General features: G+C 40.3%; 1 protein-coding gene and 1 long non-coding RNA gene across 11 annotated transcripts in view; both read right to left on the bottom strand.

Annotated features, from left to right (window-relative positions):
- The window catches only part of CPQ (carboxypeptidase Q), a 447,986-nt gene extending 447,492 nt beyond the window's left edge, over nucleotides 1-494 (bottom strand). For all 3 annotated transcript variants that reach the window (XM_042972841.1, XM_042972842.1, XM_042972843.1), the window contains exon 1: nucleotides 310-494. The gene's annotated coding sequence lies outside the window, so the exon portion shown is untranslated. The remainder of the gene's footprint in view (nucleotides 1-309) is intronic.
- Nucleotides 495-6,744: 6,250 nt separating this feature from the next.
- On the bottom strand, nucleotides 6,745-25,369 carry LOC122235001. 8 transcript variants are annotated; one of them, XR_006213040.1, is made up of 7 exons: nucleotides 25,274-25,369; nucleotides 24,536-24,697; nucleotides 23,527-23,643; nucleotides 21,324-21,472; nucleotides 14,878-14,993; nucleotides 7,949-8,127; nucleotides 6,745-6,888 (listed from the first exon to the last, which is right to left on the bottom strand). It is a non-coding gene; the product is annotated as an uncharacterized LOC122235001 (long non-coding RNA). The 8 variants fall into 8 exon arrangements; XR_006213041.1 differs by having other exon boundaries at nucleotides 14,878-14,954; XR_006213044.1 differs by having other exon boundaries at nucleotides 21,445-21,472.
- Between the last annotated feature and the right edge of the window lie 2,608 nt (nucleotides 25,370-27,977).

Below are 27,977 nucleotides of genomic sequence, written 5' to 3'. Positions count from 1 at the left end.
GAGGGCAGCCCCGCGGCCTGGGTCGGCCGGAGGGGCTGGAGGGGCCGCGCTCGCCACAGCTCCGCAGCATCCTCCTCCTCCCTGACGCCGGCGCTCGTCTTCCCGTTTCTGGGCCGGACTTCCCTCGTCACGGAAGCCGCACGGCCTGCCCGTCTCCCGTGGCCTCCCAGCCCGGTCCGTCAGTCGCTCCCACGAATGAGCGACTTAGAAAGCCATCCCCGGGGCCCTCACCCCCTCAGCCCGCCCGCGGGAGGCGCCGGGGCCTCGTCCCGGGCCCCCGCGGGCACAGCGGGCCTGCGGCGAACGCACCTGGCGGGCCGCTCTGGGGCTGCGGCGGCGGCGCTTGGCGGCGGCGCTGGCGGCGGCGGTGCCGGGGGCCAGGCTCGCGGCCCAGCTTTCAGGTGGCGGCGGCCACACCCCTGACACGCCCGTGGGCCCTTAGTGCCTTGCCGTCGGGTGACTGCGGCCCTGCCCCTCCGCGCCGCGGGCGGAAAGGCGAAGAGGGGAGGACGGGGGGGGGGGGGGGGGGGGGCAAGGAAGGGAGGGGACACGGGGGTGGGTAGTGCAAGGGGCGGGAGGCGTGGAGCGGGGGCCCGGAATGCCACCTCCAGAACGCTTTGGAGCCTCACCTAAGTTCTGGCTCCCGTTGGAAAATCGAGAGCCACACGCTGGATTTTAGGCCCCTAGCCCTTGCTTCTTTATACATGGCCAATGGGGGCTCAGGAGTCGCCCTCAGACCCAGATGGGTCCCGGAGGCCTGGTTTCTGGGCCACAGTGTGTTTGCCAAGGTGCAGCCTCAGGTAGGACATAAGACGTGGCAGACGTGGCGTGTGCCGGGCAGGTAGGTTAGGATGGACGGGGCTGTGAAGCCAAACAGAAAACATGACCGGTTTCTGTCTGTCTCTGAGCCTGGCTAAAGGAGTCTGGAAACCCCATGCTTAGTGAGCTGTCAGATGCTGATTATTAAACCGTGATTCTCCGGGTCCAGCCGGGGAAGGACTGCTGGACAAGTGGTGAGGATGATAGCAGGGGAGGTGACCCAAGCAGGGAGATCTGGAAGAGTCGATAATCTTCAGTTTATGCCTTATTTGTATGAGGGCGCCCAAGAAGAAAGGAGACTCATCTGATCACCTGGTGTAGCTTATCTCAACAAGTCACAGGCATTCCTGGTCACAAAGTGTGTGCTCACGTGTTTTCAAGGTTTTCTGTTTTGATAAATTTGAAATTCTTTGTTTAACTGCACTCTTATTATCAAATACAAACTGTCACCTATGTGAAACACGGAGCAGTTCCGGTCTCTCGTCTTAACAATTCAGTCTCTCCTCTTAACCAGAAAATAAAAATAATCTTTTAATTAAAAAGAAAAAAGAGGGAGGGGCGCCTGGGTGGCTCAGTTGGTTGGGCGGTGGACTTCGGGTCAGGTCATGGTCTCGCAATTTGTGAGTTGGAGCCCCGCGTCTGGCTCTGTGCTGACAGCTCAGAGCCTGGAGCCTACTTTGGATTCTGTGTCTCCCTTTCTCTCTATCCCTCCCCTGCACAGACTCTGTGTCTGTCTCTCAATAATAAACTTAATTTTTTTTTTTTTTTTTTAAAGAGAGGGAGAAAACCACATGCTCACTGGGGGGGGGGGGGGTACAAAACATGTAATACCTATATATGTGTAACCCTCAATTAACAGTCTCTTTAAACTTTTAATAACCCTGTTGCCCACGTATAACATATGAACTCTGAGACATTCAAGGTTCCTTGAAGTTCCTCACAATGTGATCTTGGCCCTACTCTTCCAGGTTCATCTCTTTGGTGCTCTATCCAGCTTCACTGAGTTACTTTTTTCTCAAACTATCTGGGGCAAAGGACAAGATTTTATTGTAACAGTCATGGACTGTAATTTTTGTAAGATACAATTAAAAACTTGCTAGAAAAAGTAAAAACAAGACATAAAAACTACAAGCCCCAGTTTTCATTATGAGTATACAAGTATAAAGTTACTCTTTCCATTTGTCTTTGTTTTCTTCTAACTTCTAAATGTTTACTCTTGATTTCTGTATTTATCTCATCATGGACCAGTAAAAACAGTTCACAGATTGGCAGTGATGACCATACTTGAAGTGGCACTGTCTTGCTGTTCTTTAAATGTGCCAGATGATTTTAAACTTCTGGGCCTTTTCTCATGTTCTTCCTTTAGTGCTGATCAAAGTTCTTGTCACTCAAGGTTCAACTCATAATGTAATAGTAATAATATCTTAATATTTATCGAGTGCTCTATGCTAAGACTTTTATGCATTCACTATGAATTCTTATGAGCTAGGTAGTATTATTATTTCTACTTTACAGAGGAGAACACTAAGGATCAGAGAAGTCAAATCACACAACCAGTGAGGCACAAAGTTAGCATTCTAAATTGGGCAGGCCTGATTCCAGAGCCCATGCAGTCAACCATGATGCTTGGCCCTCCTCCATAAAACCTCCCATTTACTTTGGAATTAAAGTTAATCACTCCTTACTTACACTTCTACCATATATTTTTCCCCATTGGTTTTCATTCACATCTGTTTCCTACACTAGGCTTTCAGCTTCTGAGTACAGTGACATTTGCGTATCTCCATGGCTGTTAGTGTTGCTTTCTCCAACTGGAACGTCCTTTATGCCCTCAGTTCTGCTCATCATAGCCACTGGAAAGCAAGCCCTTCCTCATCTTTGTATTACCATATATTTTGTGCTTAGTTCATGCTGTAATTATTTGTTTATGTCTGCATCCCCTATTAGACCACAGGCTACCCAGGACATTCAGTTATCTTATCAAAGATGGTTTTATTTATTTAATTGAACAAGAACTTCCATAGCACTTATGACGTGCCAAGTACTATTCTCAGAGCTTTACAATCACCTAAACAGCCCTGTAGGGTATGTATTATTTTATCACCACTTAACCCGTGAGGAAACTGAGGCACAGAAAAATTAGTAGGATACTAGTAGGTGGCAGAGTCGGCATTCCAAGCCAGGCAACCTGGCTCCAGAGTTGATTTCTCAACCATCATGTTGTACTGGTTTTCCACCAGACCATGTGGTCTTCCTGCTGAAAACACTTCAGTGGCTTTCTACTCCTCTTAGGATAAAAGTGAAACTCCTTGGTAGGGCCTTCAAAACTCTGTGTGGTCTTAGCTCTGCACTTGCCTCTCCCACCAAGCTTCCTGGCTGCCTTCTAGCCACACTTGTCTTCTTTCCCTTACTCCTGAGGTTCATGCTCTCTCTGACCTCAGCACACGTTGTTCCTTGGGCCTAGAATGCTGTTCCTTCACCTTGTTCCTTCCTCAGCCCAAAATTATCCTTCAGATTTTAGCTCAGGAAAATCTTCTTAGACTAGGTCAAATATCCTAGTATACATTTTTAAAGCATTTTTTGTTTTTAACAGAGTTATCATTTTATATTTTATATGTGAATATTTGACTAAGGTCCGTCTTCCCCGTTCAGCACTGTAAGCTCCATGACGACCGGAACTATCTGATTGGCCAACCTTTATATTCTCAGCACTACTGGTATCTGACACAGAGTAGGCAGTGAGTAAATATTCAGTGAATAAATGAAGAAATAAATAGTATTCAGAGTGTTATGAAAACTTAGAAGAGTCACAGTATTGTGCTGGTAAATGTTTACCAACCAGAGAGACCTGATTTGTACCATTTGCCAACTTCTATGGTATAAATACTCTCTCCATGGCCAATTTCGAAATGCCAATATGACCTTACACAACGCTGGAGTTGGGAGGTGATGTGAGCACTTGGCTTTGAGAGGCTGTACCAGTTGGCTCCAGTACACCATTGGATGGACACCAAGGTGGTGTGGCAGAGAGTGGTACACAAAGCCCAGGCAAGCTGCTTAGGGAACTGAGGTGAGATCTGAAATATGAATAGAACACAGGTTTGGGAGGTGGACACGTGTGTGGGACAAACAATTGACAAGGCAGGTGGGGGTTGGAGAAGGAACAGGAAAGGTCAGTGGGGCTGACATGTACATTTGAAAAGAGTGTTGTAAATCTGGGTAAGGTTCAGTCTTTATCCTTATGGGAAGCACCAAACTTGCGTAAGCAGGTGAAGTTAGCATTTTGAAGAGATATCTCTGACTGCCTTTGCCCAACGGGCTGGGCATAGTATGTAGCTACCCAGAGAAGAGATGCTGGTGAACAGAATCAGGACAGAGATGAAGAGAAAGTGAAGGCAGCTGTGAAAGGGAGCCTGGGTGGTGTTTTGCATGGAAATATGGCCCAAACGGTAGTCTCTTGGTGAATAGACCTAAACTGCAGTTTCAGGGAGGTGGGACTTCAGGCGCCTGTGAAGGGAACCAACAACACAAGGCAGTGTTCCTTGTGCTGGAGACCCAGGGACTAGCCTTGATCATAAGCATAGACTTTAAAGACTAGGAGACCAGGACTTGGGGTCTGGTGTAGCCACTTTCTGGCTGTGACTGGTCATTTAAACTCTTTGGGATTTCAGCTTTCTTTTCTGTAAAGAAAAAGAAAACAAAAAAGAGAGTACAATAAAAACACCTCACATGGCAATTCTGGTGATAAAATGAGATTATAAGTCAGGCACCCCTTGGTTTATAAGAGTCGTCTTTAAATGTGAATATGTGTTCCTTTAGGAAACCAGAAGGGGTACTTGAGGGGTGACCAATGAGATCATTCAGACTGAGATACTTAGAGAGTGACAGGGGGTGCTCTTAATAATTCCATCAGCACGAAGGCATAAACTGGAGTGTGGTCATCTTAGTGCTCAAGGACTCCCCAAGAGGCATGGAGAGTTTTAAAGCACCAGTTTCAAGATCCAGAATCTCAAAGGTCATATTGTCTCCTTCCAAAAGTTGGTTTGCTTAAAAGGTGCCTTTTATAATTGCCTTTCTCCCACTTTCCAAAAGAAAAAATTCCGCTCACATACCCGATGCCTCTCCAAAATGCATTGCCCTGAGAGGAAAGATGGCCCAGAAGCCAAGCTAGAGGACACTTTGGTATTTCCTTTAAACAAAGTTCCATAAACACCTGTGACTCCCATGTATCTCATGAAAATTCAGTTCCAATATCTTACATCTATGTTCAATAATTATTAAATGTATAATCTATTTATATTTTAATAAATTATGTACTACTAGTAATTATAATAATTCAGAGAAAAAAATTGTAACACTGGAAATTTTTTAAAAGTTGTTATTTAAATTTCAGTTGGTTAAAATACAGTATAATATTAGTTTCAGGTGTACAATTTAGTGATTCAACACTTTCGTACAACACCCAGTACTCATCACAACACATGCATTCCTTAATCCCTATCACCTATTTCAGCCATCTTCCACTCACCTCCCCTCTGGTAACCATGTTTGTTCTCTATAGTTAAGAATCTGTTTCTTAGTTTGCCTCGCTCTTTTTTTTTCCACTATGCTCATTTGTTTTATTTCTTAAATTCTACATTTGAGTGAAATCATAAGGTATTTGTCTTTGTCTGACTGACTTATTTCACTTAGCATAATACTCTCTGGCTCCCTCCATATCATTGCAATTGGCAAGATTTCATTCTTTTGGATGGCTGCACAATATTCCATTATATATATATACCCTTTATATATGTATATAAAATATGTACGTATGTATATATATGTGTGTGTGTATATATATATATATACACATATATATATAACCTTTATGTATATACTTTAGCCCTTCAACTGTCCATGGACACCTGGGCTGTTTACAGAGTTTGGCTATTGTGGATAATGCTGCTATAAACACCAGGGTGCATGTATTCCTTTGAATTAGTATTTTTTTTATTCTTTGGGTAAACACCTAGTAGTGCAATTGCTAGATCATGGGGTAGTTGTATTTTTAACTTTTTGAGGAACCTCCATACTGTTTTTCTGAGTGGCTGTACCAGTTTGCATTCCCACTAACAGTGTAAGAAGGTTCCCCTTCCCCACATCCTGGCCAACACCTGCTGTTTCTTGTGTTGTTGATCTTAGCCATTCTGACATGTGTGAGGTGATACTCATTGTAGTTTTGACTTGTATTTCCCTGATGATCAGTTATGTTGAACATCTTTTATGTGTCTATTGGCCATCTGTATATCTTCTTTGGAAAAATGTCTGCTCATGTCTTCCCATTTTAAATTGGATTATTTGTTTTTTGGACGTGGAGTTTTATAAATTCTTTATATATTTTGGATACTAACTCTTTATCAGGTATAAAATTTGCAAATATCTTTTCCCATTCTGTAGGTTGCCTTTTAGTTTTGTTGATTATTGATTGATTGTTTCCTGTACAGGTATTTTTTTTTTGTTTTTTTGTGTTTTTTTGTTTTTTGTTTTTTTTGTGTTTTTTTGTTTTTTTGATGAAGTCCCAGTAGTTTAGTTTTGCTTTTGTTTCTCTTGCCTCAGGAGACATACCCAGTAAGAAGTTGCTAAGGCCAATATTAAAGAGGTCACTGTCTCTGGGATTTTAATGGTTTCAGGTCTTACATTTAGGTGTTTGATCCATTTTGGATTTATTTTTGTGTTTGGTATAAGAAAGTGGTCCAGCTTTATTCTTTTGCATATTGCTATCCAGTTTTCCGAACACCATTTGTTGAAGAGACATTCTTTTTCTCATTGGATATTCTTTCCTACTTTCTTCAAAGATTAATTGACCATATAATTATGAGTTCATTTCTGGATTTTTTATTCTGATCCATTGATCAATGTGTCTATTTTTGTGTTAATGCCATATTGTCTTGATCACTACAGCTTTGTAATGTAACTTGAAATCTGGAATTGTGATGCCTCCAGCTTTGCTTTTCTTATTCAAAGTTGCTTTGGCTCATTGGGCTCTTCTGTGGTTCCATACAGTTTTTAGGATTATTTGTTCTAATTCTGTAACATAGAAAAAATTTTTAAATTATACTTACATGTGTGTTTTTATTGTGGAGAAAAAAATATCGAGCAATCAACAAAATATTTTGAAACATAAAAACCAGGGGGATAAAATTCTGGATAAGGGGCATTAGGATGGAAAAACAACTTCATGGAAAGAAAGGAACAGTGTAAATTTTTTTTTTTACTATTACAAAGAGTTTTTCAAGAATTTTTTTTTTTTTAACAGATGATGGTTAGGAACCAACCATTGTAGAATTTAAATATGATTGGATACATTTAGAAGAGTAATATAACAGTTTTGTATTGAAACATCAATATTTACAACCTGCTGGAAACATTATTCTTTGCAACTATTAAACTTACAATAAAATTACAGAAGTAAATGTTTTTTTTTTAAATGTGCCAGGGAGTATATTAGCAAAAACATTTGAAGGCCATGGGTTTACATGACCTACAAGTTAAAGTCTACCTCTGCCATTAATTAGCTGTGTAGCCATGGGCTAGTCATTTAACCTAAGCGTTTATTTCCTTATCTATAAAATGGGAAATAATAAAACCGACTTCGCAGATTAGATTGAATAAACTTTGTAAAAATTCCTAGCAAGCCTAGCACTCAAGCTTGGTACTCAATAAATGTTACTCAGTGGTACTCAATATTAATAATAGCTAATATTTCTTGATACTCTATGATAAACACTGAACTGATGTAATTTAATTCTCACATTCTATGAGGTAAATTTCTATGAATCACAGATGAGTAAACAGAGGCACAGAGCAGTGTCTTTTTGTCTTTCAAGTACTTTACAAAAAACAGTTGGATAGTGATAGAGCCATCATTCAAAATCAAGTAGTTTGACTCTAGAGCCTTCCTTTGATACCTAACTTTTCTTTCCTAGAGGCCCCTCTTGTACATCCTACTAACCTGGGTTACTATCAGAATTGAGGAGTAATTCTCTATTTATAAGTGGAACTGTTTGCTGTGTTGGGTCCCTTCTTACCATTTTTTCTCATTATTGACTTTCTAACCATTTGCATATCATGGCAAAGAAGATGATACCTTTAAGACATGCTGGGATGAAGGATTGAGGCATTTCATTGCAGGACATGGCCAGCTCAAGTAGTTTGTTTCCCCAAGCCTAGCTTGACCATCTTGAGGGCTGAGTAGAATCTGTGCCTCCACATACTTGCAACTCATTCCTGGTACTCAATATGCCAAGGCACACAGTGTGGGGAGCTCTAATATAGATATATTGAAGAGAAGTCTTTACTCTCTTTTTCCTTTGACATGGGTTTACAGGAATAATTGATGGGTCTCTATTTTGGCAGCTATCCTGATTAGCTTAGCATTATATAAAAATGTTTCTTTGTCAAAGTTGACATTACCAGAATATTACAGTTAAGGAAAGTATTCTAGTCAGATGCCATCCCTCAACTAACAAAAGTCAACATTACCTTTGTTAACAAGAAAACCAACAGGCCCAAGATAGAGTCACGTATGCTGGGCTAAGTCACCAAACCAGGGCTTCATACATAACCTAACTGCAGTTTCAACCTCCCCTGGAAATGTAGTCTTGACAAGTCAGTCAGGAATTTTCTGGTCAGCACCAATGAGGTGATCTGTCACACAGGCCCTCTTTATCTCACCCCTCAAAAGGAAGATGAATTCATCAGCATGATAAGACCTCCTGCCTTCCCCTTAAGGAAAGGTCACCTTGCTTGAAATTGTCTTTTTTTTTTTTTTTTCTTATAACTTCCTTACCCTATCCTCTTTCCTGTAAGACACCTTCCATTTTATACAACTCCTCAGGACCATCTTTCTACTTGCTAGATGGGATACTGCCTGATTCATGAATCACTTAATAAAGTCAATTAGATCTTCAAATTTACTCAGTTGGATTCTTTTTGTCCAACACCCCAATCCTTCAAAGAATGCAATATGAAGCATTGCTTATTCTCTTTCATCCACTCGTTCCTAACTACTTTGACAGGTGTATAAAGAAAGAAGTACCCTGGAATGTGAATGTCTGAAACTTATATCGAAACTCTTATCATCTTGCCTAAGTTTGAATCCAATAGGGGAAAACACACACACACGTCATAATAATTAAAAGCAATACAGGATCAATGGATTTTTTGTAATCATAGTTCTCTATCCCTATGCAACAGTTTTTCATTAAGATTATATTAAATACTATAGAAGCACTTGGCTGGTTCAGTCAGTAGAGCATGTAACTCTTGATTTGGGGGTTGTGAGTTTGAATCCCACATTGGGGGTAGAGTTTACTTTTAAAAAAAGATTATATTAAATAGTATCAAGATTCTGAAGTAAGTGAATACTAAATACCTGTGCGTAACTCAGTGAATTTTACTTATGAATGCCCCTGTATAATCAGCACACCAATCAAAAAACAATATTACCAGTACCACCAAAAGCCCTTCACATATTCCCTTCGAGCCACCCACCCCCATAAGGATATTCCCTTAGACTGACTTCTAACACTATAGATTAGATTTAATCATTTTTGAATTTTATATAAATGGAATCATACAGTTCATATTATTTTGTGCCTGGTTTCTTTCATTTAAAAATGTTTGATGGAATAAAGATAGATGTATAGACCAATAAACTATAATAGCCAAGTAAGCCCTCGCATAAATGGCTAAATTATCTTTGACAAGGGGCCAAGACCACTTAATGAGGAAGGACAGTGGCTTTAACAAAAGATGATGGGAAAGCTGGACATCTACATGCAAAAGAATAAAATTGGACCCTTACCCTATATCATATACAAAAAATCAACCCAAATGAATTAAAAACCTAAATGTAAGACCTAAAACTATAAAAATACTACAAGAAATTATAGAGAAAAAGCTTCAGGACATTAGGTTTGGCAATTATTTCTTGGGTCTGACACCAAAAGCACACAAAACAAAAACAAAAATAGATAAGTTGGACTTCATCAAAATTAAATACTTCTGTACAGCAAAAGACACAATCAACAGAGTAAAAATCTCTGCGTACAGAATGGGAGAAGGAGCACCTGAGTGTCTCAGTCAGTTTAGCATCCAACTCTTAGTTTCAGCTTGGGTCATGATCCCAGGGTCATGGGATCAAGCCCTGCATCAGGCTCCGCACTGACAGCATGGAGCTTGCTCAAGATTCTCTCTCTCCCTGTCTCTGTCTGCCCCTTCCCTGCTCACACATGTGCACTCCCTCTCTCTTTCAATATAAATAAATTTTAAAAAAAAAAGGAATGGAAGAAAATATTTGCAAATCATATATCTGGTAAAGGGCTAATACCCAGAATATATAAAGAAATACAACTTAACAAAAAACAACTGGGTTGAAAAATGGGCAAAGGACTTGAACAGACATTTCTCCAAAGATAATTAATAATCAAATGGCCAATAAGCATATGAAAAGATGTTCAACATCACTAATTGTTAGAGACATACAAATCAAAATCACAATGAGATACCACCTCACACCCATTAGGATGGCTACTATTAAAAAAAAGACAACAAGAAATGTTGACAAGGATATGGAAGAATTGGAACTTTTATGTACTGTTAGTGGGAATGCAAACTGCTGCAACCACTATAGAAAACAGTATGGTGGTTCCTCAAAAAGGCAAAAATAGAATGCATAGGAGCCAGATATCCACTTCTGGGTATATATCCAAAAGAATTGAAGGCAGAATCTTGAGAAGATTATTTGCACACCCATGTTCACAGAGGCATTACTCATAAGAGCCAAGGGTCTATCAGTGGAAGGATAAACAGAATGTGGCATATACATATAAAGGATATTATTCTGCCTTAAAAAGGAAGAAGATCCTGTCACATGCTACATTGTGGGTGGACCTTGAGGGCATTATGCTAAGTGAAATAAGTCACGCAAAAAATACTGTATGGTTCCACTTATATGAAGTATCTAAAGTAGTCAAACTCCTAGAAACAGAAAGTAGAATGGTGTCTGCCTGGGGCTAGCTGAAGGGGGAAATGGGGAATTGTGTTTAATGGGTATAGTTTTTCAGTTTTGCATGATGAAAAAGGTGTGGAGATCTGTTGAATTACAAGGTGAATATTTACCACTACTGAACAGTACTTAAAAATGTACACTTAATAAACTTTATATTACATTCCTTTACTACAATTAAACATCTAAAAATTTTTAAACGTTTGAGAGACTTAATATTATTGTGCATAACTATGATTCATTCATTCTCATTGTTATATATATTCCATTAGGTGCATATGCCACAATATATTTGTCCATTCTACTGTTGATGGACATTTGGGAAGTATGTAGTTTGTGGCTATTGTAATTAGTGCCATACATAGCATTTGAAAATGAGGCAAATAAAAATCTATCAGAATTTTAGAGCTTCGAAGGCACTCACAGAGCGCTCATAATGTATTTTAAATATGTTAAAATATTCTCCATCCTTGCTCTCAGCTTGTATAGCCAACTGCTACCTTAACTTCTCCCTGTGGATATCTAATAGACATTTCAAACATATCATGCCCAAATATGCTTTACCTGCAATCTTCTTCACATCCGTTGGCAACTCTATCCTTCTAGTTGCCCAGAACAAACTTTGCTAACATCTTGACTTCTTTCTTTCACACTCACATCCAAGGCATCAGTAAATAATGATGGCTCTACCTTCAGAGTAAATCCAGAATCTGACTACTTTATATTATCTCTACTGTTACCATGTCACAACACCATCATCTCTGCTTGGGTTATTGCAATTACCCGCTTAGACAGACTGCACTTAGCCCATGCCCCTTCCCATCTTTTCCTTCACCACCCAATCTATTCTCATTACAGCAGCTAGAGGGACCCTGAGGCATTTTATATTTTCCAATAGCAGCCAGAAGAATAACTCTCATCCCATGTACTCTTCTGCAACGTGACTTTGCCACCCCCCAACTAGAAGTGGAATCTAAATCACCTCTTATGAATCCGGGCTAACATCTGAGACTTGCTTGAACAATAGAATGAGGCAAAATGGCTAGTTCATAAGAAGCCTTGCAGCATCCACTTAAGACCTCATAGAATGCTCGCCTTTGCAATGCTGCCCCTGGGAACCCAATTTCCATATTTGAGAAGCCCAAGTTATATGAGGGTGTTCCAGTCAATGCCTGAACTGAGGACCCAACCTACAGCCAGCATCACCTGCCATCTGACGGGAGATCTCAAGGAAGAGCTGCCCAACTGTGCCCAGCCAATTCACAGAACCATGAGAAATAATAAACTGTTTTAGGTCACTAAGATTTGTGGTGGTTTGTTGCACAGCAATAGGTAATAGGAATAGAACTTTTCACAGTGAAAGTCCGATAATGTCATTGATCTGTTCAAAACCCTCCAGTGGCTTCCCATTGTGCCCAGAGTAAGAGCCAAAGTGCTTATAATGGCCTGCAAGATACTGCATGATGTAGCCTACAACCCTTCCTCACTTCTCCATGGTTACTCGCTCCAGCTTTACTGCCATCTTTCTTGCTACTCCCTGAACACTCCTGCATTAGGGACTTTGCACTGGCTACTCATCTTCCCTAGACATCTAGTTGACCATCTCTCCTCATTCACTTTCTTGAAGAGTTTTCTCACATCTCCATGAGGCCAACCTTGACCACCAATTTAATACAATTTAATCCAGTCCCTCCCCACCCCAGAACTCCCAATTACCCTTGCCCTGCTCTAGTTTTTTTTCCACAGCATTTACTATTTGCTAACATAGTATGTAATAGTATTTATTTATTATGCTATTGTATACTTTCTGGAAGTCCCTCAAGGACGGGGAGTTTTGCTTTATTCCTTTACCTACTGTGTTCTCATCATGTAAGACCATATCTGACACATAGTAGGACTCAATAAATGTTTGTATTGTATGTCCTAATAATAGCTGAGACTTAGTTAACCAAGATAGCCATGAGGGTAAGGTAAAGGTGACTAGCAGAGCCATGTAAGAAGAGAGAGGTAAAAATAAGTACAGGGGAATGGGTTATATTTCCAGAATCCTAGTCACTGCCCATTCCCCCACTCCTAGCTTTCCATGCAAGGTGAAAAATATAGGGTGGAGACCAAGTTTGGAAGAAAACATTCAGCTCATGTAAGAAACCCAAGATGGTTACATGTCATGTAAGTCAAAGCCAATGCATGAGTTGAGCTAAACTCCATTATAATACTGTTCCTAATTACAGTGATTGCAGCCAAATTACACTTCCCAAAACCAAATAAATATACAATATACCAGGTGGTAGCCCTGTTTCAAACCAGAGTTTCAAAGGAATTGCTTGGCATTTGTTTTGAACATGCCGTTCTGCAATTATCTGATTAACAATCCAGTTTTCCCAGAATTGCAGAACCAAATTCATTTTTTTCTTGATCTTATTGGTCATGAGATATTACTATACCTTTAAAATATAGTTAGCTCTAAATTATTAGCCAAAAAAAGTAAACCTGACCCTTCATGTCAATGGAATATTAATTTTGAGTTGTGTGTAAACATGTAGATTAGAACAATAAAAGTCATCACAGAAAGAAAGATGTATTTGAGTGCTTTAAAAAAAATTATACAGCCTCCATATTTGAAAAAAATGTCATGAAATACAAATGACTAATAAACAAAAATATTCAATTTCACTGGTAATCAAAAAAGGCAAAGTTAATGATAAACCTTTCTATGCAAGGTGCCAAATATATTTTTAATGCTGAAACGATGTGGGCTTTCTCATACATTGCAGATGAGAATATGTATTAGCTGTACATTTCTAGATCAGTTTAAAAGTAAGTACAAAAAATAACCCAATATACAAAGATATTTTAAAATGTGTATTTTTTTAGCCATGGTAACACTAGCTGCTGAGACATTGTCCCAAAAATGTAGTATAATGGCTCAAACAAAATAGAGTATTTCTTGTTCATAGGATATTCCTAAATTATTTCAGGTCTCGTGTGTGTGTGTGTGTGTGTGTAAAAGAGAAAGAACAGCAGAGAGATATGCAGGGACAGAGGAAGGGAGAGGGAAAGAGAGATGCTCTATACGACTTTGCAATCATTCAAGAATCTGGAAATTAATGGATCCTTGGCCCGATTCAATGGAGATGTCCAGGGGTCATTCTGCAGAAGTAGAAAAAGTATAGAGAAGTGTGCATGTAATGTTTTATGGGGATGCCTGGAAGTAACTCACATTCCTCTGGATAGAACTCAACTATGTGGGCACATTTCACTGTGAGGGGACTGGGAAATGTGGTCTAGTTGTGTGCCCAGAAAGAAGAAACAATGAATGGGTTTGCTGAAAAGTTAGCACTCTTTGTCACATTCTTTTACCTAATAATGTACTTCTAGAAGTCTATTCTAATTCTAAGGACATCGAAATATATAACAGATTAGTTTGGTATAGCAAAACACCAACAATACATCATATGACTAATAATACCAACTAGCTCACAAGTTTCAGTACATTCAAGGAGTGAAATATACAGCAATTTAAAACTAGGCCTACAAATAATTTTTCTTAACATGGAAAATATCAGCATTAATTTTAAATTAAAAGCCTTAATAAAGGCCTTATTTGTAGCACTGTATATGTGTGTGTATATGATATATATGATATATATGATATATATCATATCATATATATCATATATATCGTATATCTTCCCCTAAATAAGGATATGATTAAGTAGGCAATACATTTCTTTCTGTGTAATGTTCTACTTATGTTCTGCTTACAAGGATTACAATGGAAAAATGCTTCTTTTATAATGTTAAAGTCTAAAGCAAGAAAAATGCTTTATATGATTATAACTATGTAAAAAATAATCATGAAAAACATAGGATAAACTGTACCAAAATGCAACAATGGTTTGTCTTTGTGTGATGAGATGAATGCATTTATTTCTTCTTTTTCTGTATATGAAATTTCCATTTTTTTCTAGAAATAACTCTTATTACTTTATATTGGAAAAATTTACCTTCTCAAACAGGCTAATAAGTTGAGTGAATCCTTTAATAAAGTTGAATCTCTGCTATAAAGTAGGTGGTGACAATCCTAGAAATGGAAGTTAGAGCTTCCTTGAGTTCTCTGCCCCTTAGGAGAGAGGTGATGAAGGGAGGAATTGGTAATCATTGGCATTGTTCTTGTCTCCCCAAAGGCTGACTGGTACAGGAACTCTTGAACATAGCAGTATGGGAGAGGAGAGGACACCAAGGAGCATCAGTGACTGGTGCTGAGAGATCCCCAAAATGTTGGCATAAAGCCCCAGCTTTACGTATTCTTCCAGGGCCCCTATTCTATACTTCTCTATCCTGTTCTTGTGACAAGAGGTGGTAGTAATTGAGAAGCAAAAAGGCAGAAGCACATGGCTTTTCCCTAGTGTGAGCAAGAAATCTAGCTGCTTTATCTGACTTCACAAAGATTGCTTGTTACAGTAGAATAACAACTAGACTAACTCTCAGAAGACATACACTACTAAGTATGTGATTCCAGCTCTAACTCCAATTCTAGACTGCTTATAGTCCTCCCCCGTGCCAGGGTGCCTCATGCCTCTATGCCTTCCTTCACTTCTGGAGTACTGCTGGCAGACATCCAGCCTGCAGCTATTAGCCCTCTTCCAGAATTTCCTTTGTTGCAGGTTGTCTTATTCATTGAGTACTTCTTTATTTTTTAGCACACACACAAAAAAAAGGTGGTGATGCATGACCGAAAGATGGAAGAAATTGTAAGAACAGTGGAATTGAGTGACTGTGCTCAGGCAAGAGACAGTGGTTGAGAGTGATTAATGTATAATCAAAAGCTGAATGTGGGAGCCAGAGCACTCCTGTGGTAGCATATAAAGAGGCTTTCATCGCCTATACAGGAGAGAAGAAAAAGCTGATGAACCTCCTTAATCATTATAGGATAACTTCAAAGAAAGTAAAATTCTCTATGTAGGCAGGACTTCTATACAAAGATTAGGATTCTGGATGGCCAGTGCTGGACTTTGTACTAGAATAGAGGATTGTAACCCAAAGTTGATGCAGGATCTGGCTAATATATACCAGCAGGAGTTCAGGAAATATAGGACTGACCTCAAAGGTGGAGGGATCCAGAAGAGTAAAACATAGAGATGAATAAGGAAGAGTTTGTCAATTCTGGTAGCACTTTCCACTGACACAGGATTTAATACCAGGCAATGACCTCAGAAGATGAATCTAATATGTGGCTAACTTAGCTTTTTAGGAATCTTAGAAAAAGTGATGGACCACACTAAAGGAAATACAAATGCCAGAGCTGCCAATGCAGATGGTGGAAGAATGGATCAAAAGTCCAGACAGATTACCAAATAGATCCCAGAGATTACCAGATAGATACATAAGTTACCAAAAGCAAGAAAGCCCACCAGTCAACCATTTACCAAAGCAATAAGGATGCATTGATGAGAGGGGCACTCTCTCATGACAAGCTCAGTAGTAGCTACTGTCTGTGGGCCAGGTAGGAGGTGCTGTTAGGGCATTGATCTCCTAAGAGGGGTGATAGAAACAAACCCAAGGTAACAGCGTCCAGGCAGTGGCGATTACATATCGGAAGAAGGTGGGTACAGTTATTATAATGTAGAAACTGTGGCACAATGCGAGGCACAGAACAAACTACACAGGAAATGGATACTAGAGAATTATTAGAATTGGGCAGAGAAGGAGACATTCTTGGAAGAGGGAACTGAGTACACAAAGACAGGGAGGTGTGAAACAGCATGACCCATGTGGGGATTCAATGTAATGAGTGTGTAGAGGAGGAGATGCTATAGACAGTCAGGAGAGGATCAGATCCAAGACTGTTTAGAGGTCAGAGTGTGGACCTAATCATAAAAGCTACAGGGAGCCATTAAAGTATTATATACCAAAATAATGGTACCTCTAATCCCAGTTTCAGGACAATGCAATCATGTTTCCACAGTAGCTAAAGAAGTGTTCTAAAAGATCATCTCAGTCAGCTATTGATGTATGTATAACAAACCATCTCAACGTTATAACACCATATTCATTTATTCTTACATGTCTGCGGGTTGGCCAGGGCTATCCAGGCTGAGCTTGGCTGATTGCTCTGCCTCAATCTGCAATTCTAACTGGGATCAATTCCTTGCTGTAAGGGGCTCAGATTTGCTCCATGTTTGTTCATTCTGGGGCCTGAAGGGGGCTTCTTCTCATCCTCCTTGGTGTAGTTGACTATCCAGGGCATCTCCTTCCCATGGCAATGGCAGAAGCCACTGAGGGCAGGCAGGAAATGTGATGTCTCTTAAGGCTGAGGCTCAGAACAGGCACAAGGTGCTATCCACCCCCATTGCATTGGCCAAAGCAGTTTAGATGGCTAAGTCCAAAGTTAAGAGACCAGGAAGTACATTATGGCCCTAGTGAAAGGAACTACAAACTCACTTTTAAAGAGTGTAGATGCAGGGAGAGGTGAAAAATTGGGGTCAATTATTCAATCTACCTCAGAGGTCATTTTTACTCAATACTTAGAAGCTACATGGTATAATAAAAAGCATATCAATTGTGGAGCCAGACAAGCACTTAATAGCTCCATAGCTTTCCATGAGTTATTTAAAATTCTTCAGACATGAGTTTTCTCATCTACAGAATCTAGATTGATACCTCCTTCATCTTCTAAGTGATTACAAGTATTACATGTGATATTGTCCATGGGTGTGCACTTTGGGCACCAGTACTAATTAGGACCTCTCTGACTAGCAGTTATATCTAGTGTGCCGTGACTCTATTAATAAAAACTATGGGGAGGGAGATCAACAGTTGGACTTTGGTGCTGAAAAGTTACCATATTGAAGAGAAACAAAAATCCAGCAGAACCCAGAATGCATGTCCCAAGATGCCTATTAACACCCTCTCTGTGGGCAACGACAGCCATTTGTCTTTGAGGAAAGATATATCTCCCAAAAGAAAGGGCAGCCATTTGCTAATATGTGTTTGATCTGATCGGCCTTTTACACATCCACTCTGTTCTTTGGCATCTTCAATTTTTGGTTCATGAAAAAGAGGGGTATTTACCCCCAGAGGGATCTAGGACAAAACTGGGCAGGAAGGACACAAATGGTAAAAGCTCCTCCTGACATTGCTTTTGAGTTGTTTTCCCTGAATCTGCTGCTCCTGCCCTGTCCAGATGGCCTCCCTTAGCCAAAGGATTGTGCCAAAGATAATACCCAAAGTGCCCTTATTTATCTTCTCAAATTGAGACCGACTGGCCCAACATCACATCGCTTTTTGAACTCAAACCTCTTGAGTCCCACAACAATGCTCTTTCTCCTGTTGGTATAAATTAGATAGGCAAAAGGCTAAGCTGTTATATAAAAGACCACCAAATATAGTGGCTCCAATAGTACTGACAATTTCTTTTTCATATAGCCCAGAGATGGGCCAGCAGTCTAGAATGGGTTAGAGGCCGTGGACTTCCAGGAGTCCAGGTTCCTTCTGTCTTTTTACTCCAATATCCTTTAGAAGCCCTTCCCAATGGAGTTTTCAGAAGAGAATTAAGTTTTAATGCTTTAAAGCATCCACTGTGTTAATGAATTAACTTTTCTCCTAGGTATCTAGAGTAGTATAGCTTTGTACCATCCTTGGAATAATGGAGATAAGAGTTACTTAACTCATTTTCTGTAAGGCTTAATTCTCTTACAGAAACCAGTTGAGATAGGCTGCTAGAGTATGGTTCTTATCCTATAGTTGAAGATGGACCCCAGCACCATATCTGTACATTCCAATCTATAGGAAGGGAAACCAGAGAAATGGGAGAAAGGAGATTCTTTAAACAGTGTAACTGAGAAGTTGTATACATTACTTTTGCTCACACCTGATTGGCCAAAATATAATTTCATGGCCAAATCTAATCACAAAGGTGCTAGGGAAAGTAGTTTCTAGCTTGGCAGCCATATGCACAGTTAAAACTTTTGGGGACTCTATTACTAATAGGAAGGAGGATGGAATAAACATAGAGATAGTTATCAACCTCTGCCACATGTGACTATTATTCTCTAGACAGTAAGTTTCATGAAAACAGGAACTGTGTCTCATTCACTAAGGACAAATAAGTATATTTTTCAGCATAGTATCTAGAACATAGAAGACCCTTAATGACTTTGATTGGAATTCCATTTACTTCTATCACGTTGAGGTAATTCAGAGGAGTGTCTTAAGGTATGATTTTCAAAAGACCCAGGGACTAAATACTTCAGTGAAAACTTATTTAACATTTTCTTTTTGTATGTGTGGAGGATGAGGGTAACCTTGACTTGTTCTGAGCTAAGTTTCTCTTTGTTATTTTAAATTTTGATTTACTTTGACTTTCCAAATCTTCAGGATCAACTTTGTGGACTTTCATAAGCCTGAGGAAGAAAACATCTCTCCTCCACTGGGACACAAAGGGTACTGTTAGTATATAACAATTATGTGGAACAAAGGAGCTGATATTTGTAAAAAGCATATTAGAATGGTGCCTGGCACATAATGAGTGTTGTATAAGTGTCATAGATGATAGAAGATAGTCGGAGAAATGGAAGGTAGGAAGGAAGGCGGAAGAAAGGGATGGGATACGCCAAAAAACAAGCCAGCGTTTTCCCCGTATTTTGGAATAGCTTATAACATTTTCTCCTAAAAGCAGAAACAGTCCCTAGGCCTCTATGGCAGGAGACATCTCACCAGACACCTGAAGATTCATTTCCCTGCTTGGCTAAACTTGGACGTACTTTGCCTACTATATGTGCTATGGTCAAACTAACTGCTTACTAGTCTCTTAGGGGAACACTAAAATGACAAGTGAAAGTGGGACAAAGTAGACACTGGTTTAACAGGGCCTGACTCAGAAGGAGGCCAGTGCCACAGCAAGAAACTCTTGGATGTATTATAGAAGCCTCAGACCTAGTCTTCTAGGGTCATTCTCCCACATATTAGGGGTAATCTAGCACACAGAATATTCCAGGATAGAAGCTATCTTGGGCATGTAAAATGTGTCCATTCCCTGGTTTTGGTATAGGTGATTATGATGGATGCATGGTTTTGCCCACCATGCATCCATTCTCTGTTTTTTTGGTAATAGCACTTTGCTGCCCTTCTAGGGATCCTCAGTTCTCCCTTTCTACATGATTCTGATACAGTTGTGCCTAGCCCCTACCAGAACCAGAATAACCACTCAGAGCATGCCATCTTTCTGACTATGTGATTGATTTATGAATGGGTATATGATTCAAACTGTTCTAGAGTCATCCTTAAAATTTAAGATAGACAATGGAAGAAAGAGGGGAGATTCTTCTGGAGAGATGAAGGAAAGTAGAAGTTGCTCTACTTGAAAACATTTCTCCTAGCCCTAGCCAAATCAAAGGGGAAGGCAGAGGTAAGAACACATCAGATGGGAAGTAATGATACTATTTGAACCCCAAGATCCAGTTGTGCCTGAAGCTAGATTTTCCCCTTTCAGCTACATGCACCAATGCATTCCCACTTTTAATTAAGCTTATTTGAGTGAGAATGTCTGTCATTTGCTTCCAAGAAAGTTCTAATTTACAAAGTGCCTGACTTGATTTGGTTACCCTAATAGCTCCTACAGTTCTAGGATGGCCAGGCAGCTAAGGGCCTATAAACAGCTCCTACAGTAATGTCCCAGTGCTTCAGAAAACTGCTCCATGTTCCACACTGTACTTTCTACTCTTAACCCTCTTTGTCTAGCTCCTTATTTCTACCCCTGTCCTGTGGTCTAGTACCTGGATCTCCTTGGATTGATACTTCATGGTACATTGAGCCTGCCCTTCTATTTCAGTCTTACCCTGAATGTAGTTCCTCCCCAAATCCTGGAGTGTGCCCTTTTTATCCAATGGGACAGTGTTTCCAACCTCTGCACCCAGCCCAGGGCCCCTGAGCCAGACATCTGTCCCAGAGCAAGAGCCACTGACTCATTTTGCTTCCTTCAGTGGGCCCTGCGGCCAATCTTCCAGGTCCCCTTAGTACATGTTCACTTTCTTTTTGATGTTCCTGCCCTTGGCTTCAACTTGCTATTCAGGAAACCCAGAGATCAAAACCTCCTCCCTAGCCCACCAAAATATTCATACTACTTTCCTCAGATTTGGTAGTAGGGATTTTTGCTGGGAAATGATAAGAAAGAATAAACTTTTCTAAAGAGGTTAGTCATTCAAATAAAGAAGCCCTAAAAATCTACATTGCATAAGACACTCTGACCACAAAAAGAAGAATGTAAGGCCTTATGAGAATATGTCCCTATAATGGGCTCAATTATGTCCCCTCAAGAATTCATATGTTGAAGTCTTAACCCCCAGGGCCTCAGAGTGTGACTATATTTGGAGATAAAAATCTTTAAAGAGGTAATTAAGTTAAAATGAGATCATTAGGGTGGGCCCCCATCCAGTATGACTGATGCTCTTACTGAAAGAAGAGAGTAGGACACAGATACACAGAGGGCAGATGGTATGAAGACACAGAGAGAAGACAGCCAGCCATCTGTAAGCCAAAGAAAGGGTTTCAGATGAAACCAGCCCCGTGGACACCTTGATCTTGAACTCGTAGCCTCCAGAACTGTAAGAAAATACATTTTCATTGGTTAAGCCCCTCAGTCTGTGTACTTTGTTATGGTATCCCTTGCAAACTAATACAGTTCCCTACTAATTATTAGTGACCTGGCATCTCTCCTCATCAAATCCTTTGGGAAAGAACAACAGGAATCTTTTCCTGATTCTCTCAAAAAGATAATTCATATATTTGTGCAATTACCACTAACCACTTATAACTTAGCTAGTAACTAAGGAATACATCTGGGGTCTCAGTCACTTGTGGGAGAGGAAACCAAAGTGCCAGCCTTCTTTTCCTCCAGAATCAAATATGGTCCCTCTTCCTCTTCTTCTTTCCCTTCTTCTCTTCTTGAATAATCTGTGCAAAAGCCATTGGATGGAACTGAGCAAGCAAAGTGCTAGTGTTGGGGGTTAGGGGGATAATAAGATGTGGTGGCCCAGAGCAGGGCGCAAGAGCCTGAGTGGGAGGAGTAGGATATCCATATAAGGGCTAAGCCTAGCACAGGGTAGCCTGACCAAGAAGAGAAGAGCATTTATGTCCTAGTGTGAAGAGTTGAAACTGAACAGAGTAAGGTGAGGCTCCATGTGGGAGGGTGACCCCATGTGGGGTGTCATAGCCAAAGCAAGGTGAGGAGGGTGTCCCTTCCCCACAGGGATGCAACCCAGTGTAAGCAATGAAGTCTGAGCAGAGTGAGGAAGGTATCCATTTAGCAAGGTGGCTCAGCCTGGTGTCAGAGGACTAGAAGGATGAGGAAAGCATTCACATGGGATAGGAGTGGGGGGGCACTGGTATGGTATGTTGGAGCACCAATGGGGTGAGGAGGATGCCCACAAAAAGAAGGGTGGGCTGGTATGAAGTGGCAGGACTTAAGCTGCATACATGGGGCATCAATGTGGTAGGTCAACCCAGTGTGGGGTGTTGGAACCCAAGCAGTACAGAAGGCAGATAGGAGGTTGGTTACATAGAGTTGGATTGATTCAATAAATAAATATAGTAAGAGCAATGAGAGCTAGGTGTCTCACTATTGGAGAAGCAAATTACAAATATGGCAAGAGAAAATCAGAACCCTGTGCTGGTGATGTGAACACAGGGGTTTAAGATGTGAGAGAGAGAGAGAGATGGATAGAGATTATAGATAGATGGCTAGACAGTTAGATTTTTTTTTAATGTCAAAGTGTCCATGCACACATCTGCACATTCCCCAGCTTTGTGCACTGAGAGGATCTGGGAGCAGTGACACTCCAATAGCAATGAGCATACTGAGGGCATAGATTTGGGTTTCTAAACACTATTCTCCACTAAAGAACATAAAAGAATCTTGGATAAATGGCTGATTCCAGAGCTGGGCTAAGGAAAGCACCAGATAAGCCTGAAACCTCTTTTGTACCAAAAAGTTCAAAAGTAATCAAAGAATTTAGAAACACGTCACACCCAAAGTATACAGAAGCCAGCTTGAAGGGACTCCCACTAGCCAAATATGGAACAATATTAGCATGAAAATAAAGACGGTAACTGATTATAACCCATTAAATAAAATAGAAATCTGTGAGTCCATACTGATATAAATAAATTGCAAATAACAATAACAGATATGATGGAGCATCAATCCCATCAGCAACTTTCTCTCACATGCTTCAGAAAAGAAAAGAAAATTATTTTTACTGCAAATTTTCTGCAAACTTGGGATCTTTTCCAAATTAAAAAAAAAAAAAGTTCAAGAATGCAGGACAACTGGCCCAGTCTCTTCAATAAATTTGTGTCATGAAAAAAGGGGTAGATTAAAAGAGGCTTGTGGGACATAACAAGCAGATGCAAACATGGTCCTGGATGAGATTCAGGTTTGGCTAAACAGTGATAAGGCACATTTTGGAGACAATCGGGCAATGTAAATATAGTTTATTATTAGATGAGATGAAATGTGCTGAAATGGAAAAGTGGAGATCATTGATCAGAAAAGGAAAAAAAAACAGGCAATAAAATAGAACAGTAGTATCTATCATGATCTCATTTTATAGAAAAGAGAGAAATATAAATAAAGTTCTGGAAGGATAAATACTAACCTTAGCGCTCGTACTTACTGAGGGGTGGGAATACTTTTGTTCTGTGATTTTTGTTTGTCCTTATTTTCTGATGTATGACAATGGACAGGCTCTGATTTTGTAGTAGTAAAAGATAATCTTTAAAAATAAAATTTAAATAACAGAATTAAATAATACTCACATTTGTATCAGCTGGGACATGTTGATGTTCCAGAAGACATATGGGCAAAGGTCTGAAGCAACTTATCTGTAGCATAGGGTCCCTAACTCTGCTATATGTGTCTGAGAGGTGCCAAAGGGGTGTGTATGGCTGTACCAGACCATTAAAATTTTTTATTGTTTATTTGGGGAGAGAGAGAGAGAGAGAGAGAGAGAGAGAGCACAAGCAGGGTAGGGGCAGAGAAAGAGAGGGAGAGAGAATCCCAAACAGGCTCCTTGCTGTCAGCGCAGAGCCCAATGTAGGGCTCAAACTCACAAACTGTGAGATCATGACCTAAGCTGGAATCAAGAGCCAGACGTGTAACTAAGCCACCCAGCCACCCCTGTACCAGTCCGTTTTAAATACCATATAGAAATGCCTCAGTTATCTTGCCTGCAAAATGGGTACTAATACCCTGCCTCAGGAGGAGATTATCGGGAGTATTATATGAGTTAATATATTTGTAAAGTGCTGAATAAATTATTAATAGATACCAATAGCACCTCATTTATACAAGTACAAAATTTGTGATCATCTGTTTTTTGTTTTATAAAGAAAATGAAAAAAAAACCAAGCAGATATAGCTTCCCAGACAGTAGTTCCCCCTGATATGTACGCCCCCCCGCCCACAAGATGCCTGAAACCACAGATGATACTGAACCCTATATTTTATGTTTTTTTATACAAACATACATATGATAAGGTTTAATTTATAAATTAGGCACAGTACAAAATTAACTATAACAAATAGAAAAATAGAATAATTACAATATACTATAATAAAAGTTATGTGAATGTGGTCTCACTCTCGAAATATCTTACTGTACTCACCCTTCTTCTTGTGATGATGTGAGATGATGTAATGTGTTCTGATGAAATGAAGAAAGCTGAATGTCCTAGGCATTGTGACATAGCATTAGGCTATTGTTAACCTTCTGATAACACGTCAGAGGAGGATCACCTCCTTCCCAGACCAGGGATGACCATGGGTAACTGAAACCACAAAAAGTAAAACCATGAATAAAAGGAAACTACTATATTTATTTTATGAATTCTTACAGTGTACCTTCTGTATGCTACACACTATTCTAAATGCTCTACAAATGATAAATTTTTAATCATAATAATAATCATCATAATCATAATAATCCTAGGAGGAGGGTAAGCCTGTCCCTCCCCCATAGTATAGATGAAGGAATTGAGCCACAGGGTTAATTAACTTGTGGAAAGTCACACAGCCAGTAAGAGCCATGGACAGAATTAGAACTAGGCAGTCCAAACTCTCAGTCTCAACCGAGGGTGTCACTCTTACCAGCACATAACCAAGTACAGGAGAGAACTTTAATTCATATACCAATTGCCTTCCAAAAGTTCACTTGTAAGCCAATGTTTCAAGTTCTAATCAATTTTCCACCAAAACAATATTGTAAATTAGGTTTAGTTCCTAAGCCAAACTATTTATATAGACCAAACATATTTAATTCACAACATGGCTGATTCAGAACAACCATGGCCTCAAGGTCAGTGTCCCTCTGGGTAGAGGATGGGGAATAGGTTTCATCTTCTGACCTGGTTCCAATCAATTACTTGTGGCTACAGAGAGTGCTGTCTGGAGAAGAATTCTGAAGTTGGCCTTAGCAGGAGAGCATACTGGGATCAATTAATGATGTCACCATGAATGGAGAAGTAGGAAGAGAGGCCCAAAGCTGGGCACTGGCCATTTGCACTCCAGACCCTTTTAAACACTGACACTAAGCTGGCAGCTAAGGTTTGCAATTTGAAGTCTGGACACTTCTCAGTCTTGAGCCCTGAGGAGTCCAGGGAATGGGGAAAAGGGATGGGGCAGGGACAGCAAAGGGGGAGGCAGAGACGGCCTGGGGCTTTGGGGATAATGTGGGAGGGCCTGGTGAAACCAGTGGCTAGAGCTCCTCTAATGGGGTGACAACCGCAGAATTATGGGTAACTCCTAAGTTGAATATTCCTGTGTTGGCCCCTGTCCTTCCTCACATTGCAGGCACCACCCCAGTGATCCACACACCAGCAAGCATGAGCAAGGTTTCGACATTGTCTACTCTTGTGGCATTTCAAAAAGTTGTCAGAATGGTCAAATGACCCATTCCAGGTCACACAGCGAGGTCAGAACATCTGTCATGAGCTATATATAAAAGCAATGTCAGAGTAGAACGAAAATGAGTACATACAACCCAGTAAGTTGATCCCACAAACCACCAATTTACGTACTGGACTATTTAACTAAGGTTTGGGGTGGGTGGATCCTCGCACACTCTGCGGAGGTTTTCAGAGAGGGACATTAGAAAGTGAAATAGATTTTGAGTGTGGTTTGCTGAGGATGTATTACTCCAGATAAACTAGAAAAAATAATAACATAGAGCTAAAAGTGAGTCCCAAGCTCAGTTGCATTTGAGAGAGGACAGCAGCCCCGCAGGCCCACGAAATGTCACGTCAGCTTTCGAAGGCACTTCACAGTTGCTGCAACAGCACTATTGGAAGAATGCCAAGGAGCTTTAGAAGCAGCCCAGTCCCTTAGACATAGATGACACTGCCAAGAGCAAAATAAAAAAGGGCCATTGCCTAGCTTGGCATCTGGGTCCTGCAGCTGCCAAATCATATCCAATAACCGTGCCAAAGTAATCCGCAGAGAAATTCCCAATGAGAGGCCCAGTGGCCCAGCAAGCTAGAAAATTGCCTATGATCTAGGCGAGCAATGGGTTCCAGTTCTCCAGTGTCTGCTGTGATTGCCAGGCAACTTGAAGCAAGTCAGTAGGAAGATGTCCATTCCTGTCTTCTTGTTCATAAAATGAGCACTTCACTCGTGAGTGTGTGTGTGTGTGTGTGTGTGTGTGTGTGTGTGTGTGTGTGAGAGAGAGAGAGAGAGAGAGAGAGAGAGAGAGAGACAGACAGACACCAAAGAGAGGCATTGGGAGGTGATGATAAAATGAACATTAAAGTTTTTTTTCCCAAATTATCTAGAAGATAGGGTCAATATGATTCAGTGAACTGAAAAGAAGGGTGGGGAATAAAAAAAGACTCTAGCCACTTCCTAACCCCTTCTACCAGCAGAATAGAAAACTGCAACAACACAAAGACTAAAATCCCACCCTGTAGCAAGAAAAGCCATGCGTGCTCTGCTAGGGAGAAAAAAGGAAGCAAAGCAAACACTCAGAAAAGTTGGCCAAGCCAGGCAGAAACTCGTCTCCCACCTGCACATCTGCCTTGGGCTTTTCTTCTTTTCAGATTGTTGCAAGAAAACAGATGGCTGCAGAAGCCTGAATTTTAAATTTATGAATGGAAATTTGAACAGATGTTAGCAATCAAGATGGCATATAAGAATTTTTTTCATACCATGTTTACAGCCCAGGCTCTTTCACAGAAATGGGAGAGAGGGTCATAAAAAGGGTAGTTTTTGATCTTAGGACAGCCTGGATCCAGCATGGTGATTATGTGGCACAATAACGGAAATGTTGAAAGAACAAAGAAAGAAAACGCTAATCAGCACCCTGTATAAATGCTAAATATTTATCTACAAAATGATAAAATGTATCTGCAAGAAAACCATTAACCCATCAGAGCACTTTCTGTGTTTTAAGTAGGTGAAGTTCAAGCCCAAGGTTTTAACAAATATCTGTGCATGCCTACTTATTTAAATTCTGTTTAGACTTTTGACATGATATGGATTGTTTCATTTTGTTTTGTTTGGCTGAAAGTCCCAGGCATATGAGACCTTACTGGATTTCAGAGAGGAATTGAGTAAAAGGCTAATAAGAGAGATCTGGCTATGTGCGCATGCAGCTTTCATCCAGTGCTAGGAACTTGGGTTAGGTACTAAGGGCAGGTGGGGAATAGCAAAATGAGTCAAACCTGATCTGGGTCCTCAACACACTTAGAACTGAAGGTAAAAGCAGGTGTGTATAACACAAAGCTGGAACAAGTTATATGTTGAAGGTGGTTGGAGTGAAGAGATAGGAGTGGGATTGATAGGGGACTGAATAATGACTGGCTTCTGATATCCTATGGGAAGAGTCTGGAGCTTGGGGCCAACTGGAAGAAGAGTGTCACACAGGGTTTGCTAGCAATTCCTATTGGCTGCACTGTCAAAGTATAGGGTGGCCATAAAGTTTAGAAACATGGATCATATTGTTATCAGGTATTATACTACAATGTCAATAAGTCATTTATTATGTATTCACCTGGGTTTCCAGACTTTGTGGCCACCTTGACTCTCCAGAATCCCGTCACTTCTTGCCATTTCCAT

Source organism: Panthera tigris, chromosome F2 (assembly GCF_018350195.1).
Source record: "Panthera tigris isolate Pti1 chromosome F2, P.tigris_Pti1_mat1.1, whole genome shotgun sequence".
Classification (NCBI taxonomy): Eukaryota; Metazoa; Chordata; class Mammalia; order Carnivora; family Felidae; genus Panthera; species Panthera tigris.
This window is presented reverse-complemented; position numbering and strand designations above follow the sequence as displayed.